This window comes from Felis catus, chromosome F2 (assembly GCF_018350175.1).
Source record: "Felis catus isolate Fca126 chromosome F2, F.catus_Fca126_mat1.0, whole genome shotgun sequence".
In the NCBI taxonomy this organism is placed as follows: Eukaryota; Metazoa; Chordata; class Mammalia; order Carnivora; family Felidae; genus Felis; species Felis catus.
The window spans coordinates 79,321,658-79,332,334 of NC_058385.1; the positions used below are offsets into that span (position 1 = coordinate 79,321,658).

Genomic DNA, 10,677 nt, shown 5'->3' on the forward strand with positions numbered 1-10,677 from the left:
GAAGAAGTCAAAGCCCCAGTCTGGTGACTCCCCTGGTCCTTTGCTGTCTTTCGCGGAGCCTTTCTGCTGGTATTTTGCTTTCTCACAACAGTGCCCACAAAAATCTCTCTAGGCAGTTCCCCTTCCTCAGATAAAAATAGCCAGATTTGGGGTGCCCGTGTGGCTCAGTCAGTTAAGCGTCGGACTTCAGCTCAGGTCATGATCTTGCGGTTCCTGAGTTTGAGCCCCGCATTGGGCTCTGTGCCGACAGCTCAGAGCCTGGAGCCTGCTTCGGATTCTGTGTCTCCCTGTCTCTCGGCCCCTCCCCAGCTTGCACTCTGTCTTTGTCTCTCTCAAAAATAAATAAACTTAAAAAAAAATTTTTTTTTAAATGGCCAGATTTACAGAACCAAATCCTAGCTATCCCCGGGATTCAACTTTGCCCCTCACTAGATACACTGTTTCAAAATTTATTTGCCACTATTTTGTTTCAGGATAACAACCTGAGCTAGATATCGAATTAGTCTTCATTGATTTTTCTCAGCACAATGCTGAACTTGATCGAAATCTCTCGGTTCTTTTGAAATGTTTTCCCGTAAAGTCATACTCAAAAAGATACACACATTTGACAAATTGCAACGGTCTGATGAGAAAGTGAGGAGCGCCGACCTTATTTAATTCAGCTAATTAGCAGGCAGCCCTGGGAATCGGAGACCTGGCCATGACTCTGGGTGGGCCCCACGAGTTATTAGCCGTGTGAACTTGCACACAACAGGGGACTGCTCAACCTAAATCTTCCCACACGTAGAACAGCTAATGCCTTGTTGGGCTATTAGGGAGATTAAGTGGTTTCTGTACGGTTCCTGGTACACAGACCATTTTGAGTCAAACTTGGGTAGCGTAGGCTACAGACACTGGTCTCATCCTCAGAACGAAACGAAACATATTACCTTCAAAATTTCTATAAAATACGGTTGGATGATTGGCACAGTTCTCTGGACCCGGAGGACACGGGCTCTTTTCCACCTTGCTGCATCCCTAAATGGAGAGGTGTATTCAGTCCATGACTTCCAGCGGGATTTCTTGGAGCCTGGATGATCCTGAAAGTTCCTTCAGAGGCTGACGTGAAGATCAGCGACGCCAGCCAGGAGACAGGAGACCAGTGGGGAGCCTTCAACCCATCAGGAAGGATCTGGCAGCCCATAAAGGAATCTCTAGTCAAACTGGCATAAACACTAGAGACATTTGTCAACTCAATACCAAGTCCAGCAGTAACATAGGCTTCGGTGCCTGAAGATAGCCACGAGGACCAAGTCTTTCCATTCTGTCCATTGTACCATCCTCGGGGTTGATTTCCCCCTCAAGCCAGGAGGACGAGATGCTTAGAACCTTACAAGCTTCACACGTGATCCACTGACACCTTGTGGAAGAAAAGCGTCACCTCTTGCTTCACTATCAGGACCAAAGACTACTTTCCCAGAAGGCTTCTCAGCCTTTACTTGGTAACTCATCAGGCAGGGCGAGGCCATATGTTCATTTGCAAGAAATAAATGCAATCCCGGAGTCCTGCGGCTGCTTAGGGGAGGACGGCACTCACAAAACACCAGGTTTCCGTTACGGAGAAGCGGGGCTGGGAAAAAGGGATCCCATTACAAGCACGTGTCAGGAGACCACTGACCCCAGTGACGCCCAGGCTTCTTCTTGGTTGTCGAGATCTCTGTGCGTCAGTTTCCCAGGGCTGCTGTCGGGAGTTACCACGGCGTGCGGCTCAGAACAACGGAATTTACTTTATCACAGTTCTGAGGCCTGCGTAAAACATCCAAGTGTGGGCAGAGCTACGCTTCCTCCAAAGCTTCTAGGGGACAACCTGCTGCTCACCTCCACTGGCTTCTGGGGGCTCCTGGAGTTCCCGGGCTGGGGGGCTGCACCACTCCGCTCGGCCTGGTTGGCCACATGCCTCTGTCTGGACCAACCCTCTCTCTGCACCCCCTCCCCCCATGAGGGCACGCTCACTGGATTTAGGCCCACCGGATAACCCAGGATGAGCTCATCCCGAGACCCTTAGCCTGATTGTGTCCGCAACAAACCCTTTTTCAGCTAAGATAAGCTTTATGGGTTGTGAGGACTAGGATGTGGATAGAACTTTTCGACAGGGAGGGGTGTCACCATTCAGCCCACTGCCCCCACCACAGGGCTGCTGTGACACAGCGGATTAATAGCTCTGGCGAAGCGCAGCCCCCAGTGAGTGTGTGATAAATAGTGGTTGAGTCTACATCCATTTATACATCTCTGCGGACTCAGCTGGCATTTTACTCGCTCCCTATGCCATTACTTCTGGGGTTCTTGGCAGAAGGCAGCCTTCCCTTGGCCCGAACAAGAAGAGAGTGAGCCAACAGGACAAAGGGGAGAGGCGGGTGGAGGCTCAAATACAGGGGTGAGGAGGTTGACCCAGATGGCAAGGAGAAAGAACAAGATGGCCGTGACCATAGGAGTCCAGTGTGTGTGTGTGTGTGTGTGTGTGTGTGTGTGTGTGTGTGGTGTGTGCTTGTGTTAAGAGGTGCACCCAGGACTGCGGGCCGCCTGCCTCACTGCTTTCTCAGTCCTGCCATGGGCCAGGAACACATCCCATGCCTCGAGTCACCAACAAGCCCCAGAGCATGTCACATCTTCTATCTTGAAAGACTCGCAGCCAGCGCCACAAAGGGCACACCTTACCCTACGGCCAAGCTTGTTTTCCTTTGGGGCAAACACATCAACCTTCCCAATCCTTCATTTTCAAATAATAGCCAAAGCAGTTTTCTCATCACTCTGTTTTCCACTTTTCAAAGACAGGTGGTGCTGAAATTTCATATTGAGATTTCGTGCTCAGCCATTGTCTCAGCTGCAGTGAGGGGCCACAGGGGTCACCACCCCAGCCCCGTGTCATATGGGGGAGGGATCTGAGGATGTGAGACGTTAGCTCACCTGCCCACAGCCATAGTCAGGGGGTTGGAAGGAAAGGCCAGAGGAACAGACTGAGCAAAGCCCCAGATGGAAAAAGTTCCTGGAAATCTAGGAAGATGTGCAGGGCGGGAGTGTGGAGCCGCGAGCTTGTCCCTTTCCTGGGTCGCCAAACTCGAGTCAAAAATTCCTGTTTTGTCGCTCAAATCATCCCTAAGATTCTTTATGCAATCCCATTTACCAAATAAAGGTTAGGCACTTAAACTGTAAAGGGGTCATTACTCATGTTCTGGAAACTCTGAGCAAGTGAAGTGAATCCAAAGTATAAAATAATAAATCTATAACTTTGTCATCGATTGCATCAAATGTGCTATTTATCACCAGCCATTGACATGCAGTTACCATCCTCAAACTGATTCCTTTTATATTCACCTTTAAAAAAAAATTTTTTTTTTGGCTTGGGCAAAAAGCCAAAAGTCGAAAATGACAAGACGAATGGAAGAGGTCATCGAAGAAAAGAGCAACCTTGAAACCTTGAACTAGCCAAGTGAAATTGCAAAATTGCATCTTTTTGCCCTCTGTCCTCTGGCAGGCTCTGGCCGTGGGGGCTGGGCGGGAGAGAACAGCTCAGCCAGCACCTTCTTGGTGCTCCCCACGAAAGACAGACCCAAGAATTTAAGTGACTTGTCCGTGATCACACGTTCAGTTAGTGAAACTGGTGGGCTGGGAACTTCTGTCTCCTGACAGCTTTCCACAATGCCACCTTGTTAACCCAGCGACTCAGGGTATGACTTTGTCTAAAATAAAAGTATCTCTGCTCAAAGGCTTTGAGAAAATTGCAAGGAGAGTAATTGACTTGGCAACAGCAACAGAGTAATTCTATCAGTCAAGGTTCAATCTGAGAGTTGGAGCCAGTATGATGGGGAGAAGGAGAGGGTGGGAGAAGGGGAGGGAGGGGCAGATAGGGAGACAGGAGGAGGGAAAGGGGGAGGGAGGGGGAGGAGGGAAAGGGGGAGGGAGGGGGAGGAGAGGAGGGAGGGAGGAGCAAATGAAGGGGGAGGGGAGGGAGGAGGGGCAGGGAGGTAGAGAGAGGAAGAGTGGGGGGAGAGGAGAGAGGGGGGAGGGAGAGAGGGGGGAGGGAGAGAGGGGGGAGGGAGAGAGGGATGGGGAAGGAGAGAGCAAGGTAGAGAGGGGAAGGGGGAGGGAGAGAGGGAGGGAGGGAGGGAGAATATGGGGGGAGGGAGGGGGTAAGGAGAGAGGGAGGAAGAGGGGGGACAGAGGGAGGGGGAGGGGCCAGATGGAGGGGGAGGGGAGGGAGGAGGGGCAGGGAGGGACAGAGGGGGACAGGGGGTGGGGGAGAAGGACGGGAGAGAGGGTGGAGAGAGAGGGAGGGAAGAGGAGGGAGAGAGGGATAGAGAAGGAGAGAGAGCAAGATAGAGAGGGGAGGGAGGAGGGGCAGGGAAGAAGAGAGAGGGAGGGAGAAGATGGGAGGGGAGGGAGAAGATGGGAGGGGAGGGAGAAGATGGGAGGGGAGGGAGGGGGGAAGGAGAGAGGGAGGGAGGAAGAGGGGAGGACAGAGGGGGAGAGGGGAGACAGAGGGGGAGAAGGAGGGAGGAAGAGGGGGGGACAGAGGGGCAGAAGGAGGGAGGAAGAGGGGGGGACAGAGGGGGAGAGGGAGGGAGGGCCAGATGGAGGGAGAGAGGGAGGGAAGGAGAGGGAGAGAAGGATGGAGGAAGAGAGAGAGAGCAAGGTAGGAGAGGGGAGGGAGGAGGGGGAGGGATGGGAGGGTGGGAGAGAGGGGAGGGGAAGCAAGGGGCAGACGGACGGGAGGCAGAGGGGGCGAGGACAATGGTCACACAACTCCAAGGACCAGCCAACCAGTGTGAAGGCAGTGGGACAGGCAGGCCACAGGAAGAGAAGATCAAGGGTGGGCTGCGGCCCCCCAGGCACGTGTGCACAGGCAGGAGCTGCCCTCCCCCCCCCCCCCGCCCTTCTCCCCAGGGAAAGCAGAAGCCCTCTTTTAAGGTCTCCCCTGATTAGGTCAGGCCCACTCAAGATGATCCCCCCAATTTAAAGGCAGCTGAATGTGGTCTTTAACCACGTCGTAGCGTTTGCACAGCCGCATCTAGATTTGCGTTTCACTGAGTGATGGGTGAGTTGTTCCGCCCAGCCAAGGTGACAAGCCAAGAGGCTGTCATAACCATCACAGATCCCCGGTGAGGGAGCGTTCGAAGTCCACGGTGAAGTTTCCAAATTGTATTTATAATGAAACAATAGTTTCGAGAGATGCCAAGCCTCCAGATGCATTATTGGCTATAAAAGGCTATATGGCTGGATTCAATCTTCTAATATATGTCAAGGATTTTGCATCCATCTTCAGGAGAGGCGGTGGCCTCTGGTTGTTTTCTTTTCTTTCTCGTAAGATCTTTCTCAGGCTTCAGGATCAAGATTATGCTAATAAAGTCGGGGTGGTGGTCACCTCTTTGTGGGGGTAGAAACTGCCAGGAGATGCCAGGGGACTTGCCTGGCACTGGGAATGTGTTTCTCCTGATCTGTGCAGCTTACAGGGGTGCATCCCCCTTGTAAAGACTCACTGATTGGCACCCCGATGAAACAGGCACTTTTCCACGTGTAGGCGTGACTGTCCAGGTCTTCAGGGAGCAGACGCTAAGAAGGGCTTTTCCAGGGGGAGTGTGATGGGGTGACAGAGGGAAGGAAAGGAGGGCCTTGGGTGAAAACGGAAGCAGGTCCCGAAGGTGCGGAGGCTGGAGGCTGACACGCTCCTCGTGGCCAAGTCCCTCTTAAAGGGAGGGCAGGCTGACCGCTGACCCGCACGCGTCCACGCTGCTCCGGAGCAGGTGCAGAGAGGCGTTTGGAGCCTCCGCGCCCCAAACTAGTGAGTCTTGAGGATACAGAATTCCAGCCCAGCTCCTCTTGGGTCCCATCTTTATGTCCTTCCCGTGTGCGGGACCGCCAGGGCACGGGTCCTCAAGGGCTCCACATCGGGCCCTTTATCACTGCAGACCCGTACCGGACTGGCGAGCGAACGGGCCTGCCCCTCAAAACATCCCTCTGCGGCTCGTGGAGACCACTGGAAACTTGAGGAGACAAGGTGTTAAATGCAGGCAAAGTCCTCTTGGGTTATTTTGCAGACAACCGTCCTCAGAAATTGGTGGTAATTAGTATTCTGGCTATTTTTCCAAGGCTGAATTCCTCCGAGGTGAAGCAGTTCAGCTCTGTAATACCTGGAGCAGAAATGATGCATGTTATGAGCGCAGGGAATCATCAAACAGCCACTGAAGGGCACCCACTGAGAAACCAGAGATCAGCCTCGTGAGACGGCAAAGCAAACCAGGCTTGGGCCCCCTGCAGAGGGAAACCAAAGGCCACGGAACGAGAAAGTCCAGGCCAGCTCCCGGGAGGGCAGGCAGACTGCGAACCAGCCTGTGCGAGGAAGGACCAGCCTCTCCAGTTAATTAGCCAGAAGAGCAGCCTTACCTCTGATGCAGCGCCCGGGTCTGTGTTTCCCATCGTCGCCCTCAGATGGAGAACACTGGCTCCTCCTGGATCAGTTTCCTCTTGCGATTGTAACAAATAGCTCCAAATTTAGAGCCCTCAAATGAAACAAAGTTACTCTCTCACAGTTCTGGGGGTGGGAAGTCCTACTGGGCACCTCCCGGGGCTCCAACCTTGGTGCTGGCAGACGCTGCCCCCTCCCACCCCCCCCCCCCCCCCCGGAGGCTCTGGGGAGAGTCTGTTCCCTGCCTTTCCCAGCTTTTAGAGGCACCTGCCTTCCTTGGCTCCGGCCCCAGCGTGCTAATCTCTACTGCTGACAACAAATCTCTTCTTCTCCAATTCTGACCCACCTGCTGTCCTCCCTGGGGAGGCTTTAGGTCAAATCCGTGTCCTTGTCTCTTTCGGGTGTTGGAGGCCATCTGCAATTCTGGGCTTGTGGCTCCTTCCTGTGTCTTCAAGCCAGTGGCCCAGCACCTTCAAATCTCTCTGTCCCCTGCCTCTGTCCCCCCTCCCTTTTCTCCTCTGTGCCCCATCAACCTATTACTGCCCCTTCTCTGCCTCTGCCGCCCGAGGAGATGCTCTTGGGTGTGGTGCAGTCATCAGCATGGAGAGTGTGAGAGATGTGTGTGTGTGTGTGTGTGTGTGTGTGTGTGTGTGCAAGTGTGGTGTGCACGAGCATGAGTGTGTGCGTGTGGTGTGTGAGGGTATGAATGTCCAAGTGTGGTGTGTGAGAGCCTGAGTGAGTGTGTAGTGTGGGGTGAGTGTGTAATGTGTGGGAATGTGTGCATGAGCACGTGTGTGAGTGTACTGTGTGAGAGCAGGAGAAGGCATTTGAAACTTGCCAGGTCAAAAACCGAAGTCTGGATCTTGCCCCCAGACACCTGCTCCTCTCCCGGTCTTACACGCCCGGGGGAAGTGCCAACCCCCTGCGGCCCCCTTGGTGTCCTTCCTGCACACCCCCTCCAGCCCACCGGCAAGCTCAGTCGCCTGCAGACTTACCCTAAGCCCGACACCACCACGTCTGTGTCCAGACCAGTGGGTCCGCGCACAAAGACGCTAACCCCTCACTGCTTCTCTTGCTTCAAGAGGCTGTCCTCGAAACAGCAGACAAAGTGACCCTGCAGCTCACGCCCGGCCCCTCGAAGCAGGGCCTGCAAGGCGGATGTGGGTGCACGGGACAGACTGAAGGAGTTCTTTCAGGGGGAAACGTCGGTGAGGGAGTGGGGGGACACAGAATGCACGAGGGGACGGATCAGAGCCAGGACAGGGTCTCGGTGAAGTGTGGCCTCAGCCCATCTGCAGTGGGGGAGCACTCGGAAGAATAAACCGCATAGCAGAGTCCTCACTCCTGGGCACAAGAACACTCTGAGCCTTTTGCTTGTCCCGAGGGCAGTTGTGGTCAGCTGTGGGCAACACGCCACGGAGGGCAGCAGCTGAGCACCATCAGCCATCAGCACTCGCGGGGCCAGGGATGGCCGCCCCGGCATCCAGGGGAAGGGCACCAGGGTGGCTCATCAACAGTTCTAGAATGGTGATTCTCAGACTTCGGCACACATCAGAATCATCTGCGGGAGGGTTTCCAGGTTTAGCAGATATAGGACACGCAGGTAAATTTGAATTGCAGGTAAACAAGTCCTTTTTTGTTGTTTTTTGTAGAAGTATGCGATATTGCATGGGGCACGGTTACGTAAACATTATTCACTGTTTATCAGACATACTCAAATATACCTGGGCGTGCGGTGTTTTATGTCCTCCCCAGAGGGCTTGGTGACAAACGCACTGTGTGGTCCCTGAATCAGGGGGTCGGGGGTGAGGTCTGTGAATGGGTCCTGCTAATAAATTCCCAGGTTCCACTGATTCTGCTGATCCAGGGACCACACGCATGTTGCAAACTCCTTTTGTATTTTGAGAATATAAGTCAGATTGATGCTCAAACCCTTCTGGGGCTTTCCAATCCCATAAAGGAAAAGCCAAAGCCTTTTAAGGGCCCAGGTGCCCTGGCAGTAACCTCTCTGGCCACGCCCCCTAATTCCTTCCCCTCACCACTGTACAGATACTGGCCACAAGATGGTTTCTAGAACAAATCAGAGTCCAACCCGAGGACCTTCGCACAGAATTCTCCTGATTAAGTGATTCTCCTCTAAATGGATGCACCGCCTAGCCCTCCCGCTCCTTCCACCTTTGCTTAATTTGACTTTTGACCCCATTTTAAATTGCACCATGAACCCCCCCCCCCATCTGCTCTGCGATTGTTCATCACGGCAGCATGGCTTCCATCTGACAAGCAGGAACATCAATCACTGTTTATGATCTACCTCCTCCTGCTAAACTCGAGTGTCCATGGGCATGCACATTGGTGTTGAGTGTACCCACTTCTGTTCCCAGGAGGGATGTCATTTCCCAGCACAGAAGAGGTGTTCAGCAAACACGTGGGATTGGGGTGCAAAGACAGGAAGACGATGTACCCAGACGCCACCGGGCCCACTGTTCCCTCATTCTGTGAGCACTGGAATGAAGTCACCCTGAGTGCCAGGCACAGAGGATCGTCTGCAAAAAGAGCTCTTTTGCAAACGGGTAAAGTGAGCCACCCAGGGTACGGGGAGGTGGAATACAGCTTTAAAACTGCGGTTGCAAGAGGACTTCGCGCGGTTGGACCATTGCACGACTGCCAGCTATTCGTCGTCGTTTCTAAATGAATCATCAGGCGACAGTGGCCGCTGACACAAGCCACCAGCAGATAATGTCACAAGGATGAGGCTCAGAGCCCGTTGTGACAAACCCGCCAGTGTGCGTCAGCAATCAGCACCGAGCAGCCCTACGCTCTAAGTCCAGAGGGCTCCCTACACTTTGTCCCCGAGCATTCCAAAAACAGCACAAACATTTCACTCTCAGAAAATACAGTATCTGCAAGGCAGAACCGGCCAAGCCTTCCGTCTCTTCAGGGGGTCAGAGGGCTCCGTGAGAGCAGAGAGGCTGAGGAGGAAGAACCCGGCCCCACAAGGTGCTCTGCATGTAGGGTCCCGGGAGGTGCTGGGCAGATGGGCTGCTCGGTCCTTAGACTGTTCACCCAAGGGTGGTGGCATCCACAAGCCAGTCACATGCAGCTTGGCCGTAGCTCGTTGTGCCAAAGCAAAGTTGCTGCGCGCCTCCCTTAGGGACAGATGAAGGCGCTTAAACACTTTGTGGTCCTCTCTAGAGATTAAAATCTTGTTAAATTACTGCAAAGTTAACTAAAGCCTCCGAGCGTGGAGATGAAAAGTATACAAACACCTCCCGCTATTTCTACCGAAATATTTTTTATCGGAACTACACCTAGACGGCTTAACAAATGTCGATATATTAACTCTGAAATGTGTTAAAGTCATCAACACGTGTATCAATTAAAACTAAAGTAAGCTTTGCAAACGGAACAGATTCAAGATGCCTCGATTGAACATCAAAGCTGGCAACTGAACCAAAAACTGTGTCATTCGTTGACCTCACTGGATTGACCAGTCCTGAGGACAAACACAATGAAATAAATGTACAACCTCCCGTAGAGGCAGATTCCAAATTCTTCCTTCCGACCATGCGTGCTCTGTTTGAAGGTTCCTCACCTTTGAAACTACCTACCCTCTTTCATGGAGGCCTAAGAGTAAACACCTGACACCGAACTCCTCAAGCAGGGGGTAATCAAACTTCCAAAAAAGTCTCAACAGGCACAATTGGTGAGTTTGTTGGTAACTAAGGCACAGAGGTACAAATCTAACGAATCTCACAAAACCCTTCACCTTGCTACCCCAACTTGAAACAACTTGAATTGAGAGGAATAGGACATGCTTCCCGTCTTTCAATAGGCAGAGTTGGAATAGGTCTAGGGTGATTTGTAAATCTAAGTGGTTTAGAGACACTCAAGGGCGTTTAAATACAGCAGAGTGTTTCCTTACAGCTCCCAGCCCAACCCTTGCCAACTGCGGGAGGCCAGACCCCGTATCTTCCTCTACGAGGGTGACCAGCCTCCGGTTTGCTTGGGACCTGGGGGGGGGGGTTTCTCCCAGGGCACACAGACTTTCAGTGCTAAAACTCAGCTGCAGGCAGACAGGGATGAGTTGGTCACTCCAGGTGAACCCTCAGGTCTCTCAGAAAATTCTTTCCCCACTATGACTGCCCCCGAGGCCAGGGAGGACCTCCCAAGAGTTATTTTCTCACTCATAGGATGCTGCTGAGGTTCCCTCCCCTACCCCACCGCCCCCACGAGCTGTT

At 53.0% G+C, this 10,677-nt stretch overlaps 1 long non-coding RNA gene across 2 annotated transcripts; it reads right to left on the reverse strand.

Moving 5' to 3' along the window:
• Nucleotides 1-5,160: 5,160 nt before the first annotated feature.
• Nucleotides 5,161-10,640, reverse strand: LOC123383072. Of its 2 annotated transcripts, XR_006592375.1 has the most exons (4): nucleotides 7,435-10,640; nucleotides 6,786-6,887; nucleotides 6,418-6,533; nucleotides 5,161-6,164 (listed from the first exon to the last, which is right to left on the reverse strand). It is a non-coding gene; the product is annotated as an uncharacterized LOC123383072 (long non-coding RNA). The 2 variants fall into 2 exon arrangements; XR_006592377.1 differs by lacking the exon at nucleotides 6,786-6,887 and having other exon boundaries at nucleotides 7,435-10,619.
• Nucleotides 10,641-10,677: the final 37 nt, after the last annotated feature.